Source organism: Primulina eburnea, chromosome 11 (assembly GCF_022965805.1).
Source record: "Primulina eburnea isolate SZY01 chromosome 11, ASM2296580v1, whole genome shotgun sequence".
Classification (NCBI taxonomy): Eukaryota; Viridiplantae; Streptophyta; class Magnoliopsida; order Lamiales; family Gesneriaceae; genus Primulina; species Primulina eburnea.
This window is the reverse complement of record NC_133111.1, coordinates 15,532,720-15,539,907: the sequence shown is the minus strand read 5'-3', so window position 1 is coordinate 15,539,907 and position 7,188 is coordinate 15,532,720. Positions and strand designations below refer to the sequence as shown.

Sequence of the window (7,188 nt, the reverse complement as noted above, 5' to 3'; positions counted from 1 at the left end):
AGGGGGAATATCAGTAGAGGCGACATTATACAGAGGGTTAATAGGTTCACTGCTATACCTAACAGCCAGTCGCCCTGATATTGTTTTTGCTGTCTGTATGTGTGCCAGATTTCAAGCAAACCCTAAGCAATCACATTTCTCAGCTGCCAAAAGAATTCTGAGATATCTTAGGGATACACAAAATGTTGGACTATGGTATTCCAAAGACTCCACCTTCAATTTAGTTGGATACTCAGATGCAGATTATGCAGGATGTAAGCTTGATCGTAAAAGTAGAAGTGGATCTTGTCAATTCTTAGGAGATAGACTGATCTCTTGGTTCAGCAAGAAGCAGACATCCATAGCTACCTCAACAACAGAAGCAGAATATCTTGCTGCTGGTAGCTGTTGTGCACAACTGATCTGGATTCAGCAACAACTGAAGGATTATGGAGTAACATCAACAGAATCACCCATATTTTGTGATAATACCAGCACAATTGCCATCACCTACAATCCAGTTCTTCACTCAAGGACCAAACATATAGATGTCAGGCATCACTTCATCAGGGATCATGCATTAAAAAAGGATATTCGGCTAGAATATATCTCAACTGAACATCAAGCAGCTGACATCTTCACAAAACCATTACCTGAGGCTAAGTTTTCTTATTTTCGAAATATTCTTGGTTTAATCGACTTATCTTAGAAATTTTTAGTAATATTGTTATACTAACAGAATCATATACAGAAAATAAGAACACAACAAATAGAAAATAACACTTTATTATGAATACCAACGTTCCCATTTTACAGAAGATATCATGGCATCAACTGAATCTAGCCATGCTTTAACCCAATCATTTAACTCATAAATTCGAACTCTAGCAAATGCCCTAGATTTCGAAATCTTATCAACAATATGCCACTCTTTCCACAGCAATGCCTCCAAAAGACAGTTGTCCTCCACCAAATCTCTAACATGTCTAACTTCAAAACGTTCAAGATACTTCAATGCTCTTGCCTCCTGAGCACGAGTAGGAACAGCATCACTATCACTAATCCTCTTCAATTCATGAATCTTCTCCCATGTTGACAACACTTTCTGCAGGACATATATCTCCATCTTTCTTTTGATATTTATTAAACGAGGGGTTGATTGCTCAGTCACATGGACATGAGTGCTGCTGCATGCATCAGAATCGGACATATTGAAATATTTTTGAACTGATATTAAAACACATCTTTTATCACTATCATTCTATTTATAGGAAAATGACGATGGAGAAGCTGAAGAGTCTCAAGTCAATTAAAGAGTCTTTCACATATACCGAGGAATTTTAAGTTATCAGTTGTTCATTATCAACTGACACCAGTTTGATTGTTCTTAACAGCTGTTTAAATAGTATCAGTTTATCATCAACTTATGATAATTAGTTTCTCAACAGTTCATTTGTTTACTTATCACAACTGATGTTTCTTAGTGTGTCATTACTCCATGTGTTTAAATCTAATACAGATCATTGCGTGCAGAAACAAAGAAAAACGACGCATTATCAAAATAAAGATTTTATTTATCCTTAAATTTTGGAGAGAACTACATTTTCATAAATTTCTTCTACACTAGCTATCCACATCCTCATCCAAACAGCTAGAGCTGAGGAAGAAGTCTTGCAGAAGCTGTGGGAAGAAGCAATGCCATTAAGAATCTCCAGCTCCTTGCGAAGCATCAGCTCATAGAGATGGCCCTCCTTGAAAGCATCCACCTCTACAGAAATGTTTAAGTGCCTTCGCACTTCTCTCAGCTGGGCCATCCGCCTGAAGGTGGTAACCCTCCAGAGTTGTACAGAAGCTCCAGCTCCTTTAACTCTTCCCAATAGGGAAGACTGGCATAAAAAACCTTGTCCTCTATGGCAGCCTTTTGAGCTTCAAGCGAAAGTGGAGAGACGTTTGAACTACTTGCTCCTTCCATTATTTTTACTGATACTTGTGGCTAACTTCTTTATTTTTATTTATAGGCCAAGTCGGGAAAATGAAAGGACACTTTCTTAAGTGATGATTACTCTACTAAGCCTCAGGATTCACTACAAGAAAATGGATTTATAATGACAAAAATTTAATGAGGGTATGAAAAATGGGTCACTAAAAACATAATTTTTGAAGTTTTTATGAGGGTAAAAAAAACCATTATAAAAGAATCAAATTATTAGTGACGAATTCTCAATTTTGTAGTTATAGATTACTAATTCCGTCATTAAATGAATACAAAAAAAATCCCTCTCATAATTGCCTACAGATTTTAGGCGCCATGTATAAAATAATTTCCCTCCAATTACCCCTCAAGAATTTAGACACCCACATAATGCATTTTCATTTTTCATTATTAAAAAAATAAAAATAACTTTTATCCCCAATACAATCATATTTCTTCTCACCTTCAATTAATCTGTGTCGTAAACCCTTCCCTCCCCTCCGACTTCAACTTTTTTTCTCACCTATAGATTTTTCTCGCCTCTCATAATCGCTTATCTCTCATTCTCGGTGCTCTCTCATTCTCTGTGCGACTGAGAGAAGGGGAATCCCAGCAACGGCGTTTGTCGAAGGCGTGCAAACTTGCCTCTCCCAGTGAAATTTCGATTTCAACTACGCCGCGTTTCTCCAAGAGAGGTTTGTGCTCATTCTGAAGCTTACATTCACGTTATATTTATATTTGAGTCATATTGTATGTAGAGAGGCAACTCATGAATTTTGAAAAAGATACCCTTTTGCGATTTGTGGAAAGCCACTTGGACTTAACGTGGCTTTCTTTTCTCCATGGGGGGATGTGTAATCCTCTCTCCATAAGGGATTGTTTGGTGGCTGAGCAAACCAAAGAAACCAAATTTTCTAATTTTTCTTCAATTCCCACAAATATCAAAGGAAGGGCATCTCTGAGTTGTTCATAATTTGGTGTTGGCCTCGCCAATGTGAACTCCGTCCTGAAATCTAAGTCCACTATTAATCTGACTTCTCGCTCACTGCCACCATCTTTGTCTATCATCACCACTTCAACAAATTCGTAGTTACCAGGAAAGTAATAAGAGACTGAAAATATACAGCAAATTAGTTTAATGATATAGCGTGTGATTTAATTCTAAAATTTTTTGCTAGAATGAGAAATATTTTAAAATATAGATAGAGAGACTTAGTTTTCTATATATATTTCAATTCAAAGATGCTTCTGAAAATTTATTTTACATGTTTTTTTACAAGAATATTTTTATGTGAATCTTTCCGTGAATGATATATAATAATGTGGTGAGTGAAAATTAATGATGGGATTAATAAATCATTGAGTGTGGTTCAGGGCTAATTTTTTTTAATAAAATATGATATCATAATTGTTTAGTTTATTAAAAAATATGATAGCATAATTGAAAGTTGTATTATAATAATAGTAAGCTGAAACTATCATTTTTTAGCATCTCAAAACATATCTTTTTGTTGTGTTGCCTCTAAATATGTTGCAGATTCTTTTGAGCAAGAATTCATACTCGTAAAAAAGAAAATGACACCTAGTAAGGAATTAGACAAGCAACACATGTGGGATTCGGTGAAGGTAAAAGAATTACATTATTAATTTCAGGTGAATTTACTGTTAGCATAGAGATAATAACATATTCTAATATATTTTAACTTTTGGTAAATTAACCATTTGCAAATTTTTTTTGGGTGACTTTTAGTTTATGGTGTGGTTTATTTTTTAATTTGGTGAATTTTAATAAATTTATTAATTTTTAAGGCGGATCTAAATTTTTTATAAGCATTATGAATTGGTGGAATTGGAGATGGTGATCTTTACTATAGTAAAAAAAATATATAAAGTTCTCAGAATATCTACACACTCATGTGGAACATGGTAAATTTCAATAATATGAACAATGCTTAGGTACAGATTTAGCTTTTGATGAGAGCTTCTCATAGTTTAGCCCAACACAGACTTCCGTTTTCTGTTCTGTGGACAAACCAGAGTGAACCTGCATCAGTGAGTGCTTTTAGACAGGCATTCTATATGAAATAAATACAAGAATGGACTTTGCTAGCACCTACTTCCTTTTCTTATTTTATAATATGACATATCCAATTTGGTATGCATCTCCCGAGTGTCGGGCTGGATTTCAATGGTGGTTTGCTGATCTACATTGCTTTTATTTGATGATCTAATTGGTGACCTACATTTGTTTTTCACTGCTTGTTTGATTGTGTCCAGTTATGCAACGTACTTTGTTTCTCACTACCCATACCGGGTTGAAAGGTGTCTGTCTTTGGATTAGGCTTGTTTTAAATTATAATTCACTTACGATAATAACTATTGTTGTATTATGATTATGTTGCAGGAATGCTTTTTCCATCCTAATATAGAATTATATCGTGAGCATACTTTGGAGCATATGGGGGCTTTGTGGACAGCATGGAGGTCATCCTTGGATGTTGATTATGTGAGACCTTGCAAAACTAAAGCTGAAGTTTTAAAAAATGTGGCGCAAGGGTTTAATGCTAAAGAATGGGACTGGCTTATAACTAATAAGTTCTTAACTGATGGATTTCAAGTATAATAATACTGGTTCAGTGTTTAATCAGAAATATCTTCATTTTGCAGATAAATTGCACTCATGGAACTGAGACAACATCACTTTGTCTTTTATGTGGGTTTTTAGTTGAGGATTGTTGTGCTGAAGAGTTGGAATCAAAGGATCATTTAAGCAACTCGAAATTGTGTTTGTGGCTTCTAAAAATTTTCTAAATAAAAAATTGTGCACTTGTTTAATATCAATATTCGAGGCTTCATGTGTTTGGTCTATCTGCATAATTTTCTGGCATTGCTTTTTGTATGAGATTAATACCTTTGATAAGAGGTTTTTTTTTTTGGAATTTGCGATTTTGTGTTGACATGTATATAGACTTTATTTTTTCATTATTTAAAAATTCGTTTCACTTGTGTTTGACATAATATATATTTGTTTTCAGAATATTTTGTTTACAAATTTCGACATCAAGAAAGTTTTCACTTTAACTTTATGTTTGGGTTACATATTTATTTTAATTTATTTTTTCTGTTTTTTGTTTTACAGATGACACGCTGCCTTGATCTGATGTCGTGCTTCAGAGAAGAATTCAAGCATTGATTGGGAAATTAGTACATGGTATTTTGAAGCAACTACTAAGTGATCACCATTTATGATTCTCAAATATTTTTGTACTCCAAAGAGTAGATATTACGAAATACTTCAAGTATCCATCAAAATGGAACTCATGTTTTGGAACAATTTGCAATTCTGTATATTTTGAATATATGAATAGATATAGATGCAGTTGTTTATAGAAAATATTTTGTTCAAAAAAATTACTTGTTCCAGATTTCATATTTTTTTTATTAATGTTATCTTGTAATATAATGACAAATTCATATAAAATAATTATTATAAATTTCATCACAATTAAAAATATTTTTTAATGAGGGTAATTAATGATTTAATGAGAGGCAATTTCATACTAAATCGATTTTTAGTGAGGGGCTAATAACTAATAATTATAGTAAATTTCATCAATAAAATAACATATAGTGAGGGTTAAATAATGATATAATGAGGAGATGTGTTGTCATTAAAGTATTATTTAATGAGAGGTAAATGGTAGTATAATGACGAAAAATTTCGTCATTTTTATTCATTTTAATGACGGTATAATCACATCGTTAAGTATGTTATAACAATAATGACGGGATCTCTTTACGGTCATTAATTATCTTTACCTAGGAGGGCAGTAATAAAGGTATGTGACGGGAAATTTCGCGTCATTAAAAGTTATTTATGACATGTTTCAGACATTTAATGACGAAATTTCCCGTCACTATAGATCAATTTTCTTGTAGTGATTATCCTATTTAATCGACTATATTTATTTTTTTATATAACGCATCTATTTAGGGGGAATGGTGGTTTAAGAGGTTAACTGAGAAGACAGTTGTTAGTGTATTCTCAACTGAAAGGACTCAGCCTCACTAACTGATCGTTCAGTTGCTAATTCCACTAATCTTCTCATATAAGTTACCTAATTAAACCTATCATATTCCAAATCAAATGACGTGACTGTCTGCCAAATCATGATGAATTTCAGTTTATAACGTGGACACATTTTTAACCGCTCAAAATTGTACACACGCTTACAGCACACGTACACACATTTTTTTTACTCAAAATTTTCATGGACTGACACGTGTCCGATAATTCAAACAGTCACAAACAAAAGTACTTTACCCGCTTTGATTCAGTTCGTCTTCCTTACAATCACGATTATCCTCACTTTTCAAAAGAAATCTATATTTTTCGTTTCTACAGGAAATCATTCAGCTTTCAATGGCGACTCAAACTCCTGCTCACATATTAAATGCAATGGTCATCGATTTTAACTCGGCTCTATCGATTCAAGAAGCAGATGTTAAGAATTTATTTCTAAAGCTTGAGTCGACAGGTCTCAGGATGTTCTTAGGACAATCTTCCCAGAAGATATATCTCAAAGAGGTCTATGAATTCTACAGGAAAGGATTTATCACTAATAATGACACTATCTCTGTGACTATCAATGATCAGCTGCTACGTCTTTCTGAGGAATCTTTCGGAGAATTCTTTTCTTTACCAACTGAAGGTTATGTAAATTTTTCTGAAGTAAAAACTCAGGACATTGAAGAAATGCAGTCTCGACTATCTGCTTATGGACGAAAAATCAAGGTTTCCGATCCAAAGAAGGAACTGAAACCAGAAATTCAGTTGCTAGCTGATATCGTAGCAAAGGGAATATTAGCAAAAGCCGGTTCTTATGCTGCTCTTACACTCGAAAAATTCCAGTTAATGACCATAATCATGAGTGAAAAGAAAGTAAATTGGAGATATATTCTGTTTAACATCTTGAAGAATATGCTCAAGTCATCCAAACAATCATGTGGCTTTGCTATCCAAATCAGTTATCTGTTAAAACTGAAGGGTTTAGTAGCTGAAAATGCTGACATATCATCAAAATTCAAAGTCTTTACTACCAAAAACATCTTGCAATCAAAAGCCAAACTGGAAGTTGAGCCATCACCAGTCAAGAAGGTTAAAACAGCAAAAAGGAAACTGATTCTCAGTGAATCAGACGCAGAGAAAACTCCTTCACCTAGGCTTGTCAAAATAC

At 33.7% G+C, this 7,188-nt stretch overlaps 1 long non-coding RNA gene across 1 annotated transcript; it reads left to right on the top strand.

Annotated features, from left to right (window-relative positions):
* Positions 1-2,303: 2,303 nt before the first annotated feature.
* On the top strand, positions 2,304-5,047 carry LOC140805189 (uncharacterized). The gene is made up of 3 exons (XR_012112288.1): positions 2,304-2,646; positions 3,489-3,577; positions 4,356-5,047. It is a non-coding gene; the product is annotated as an uncharacterized lncRNA (long non-coding RNA).
* The last annotated feature ends 2,141 nt before the right edge of the window (positions 5,048-7,188 follow it).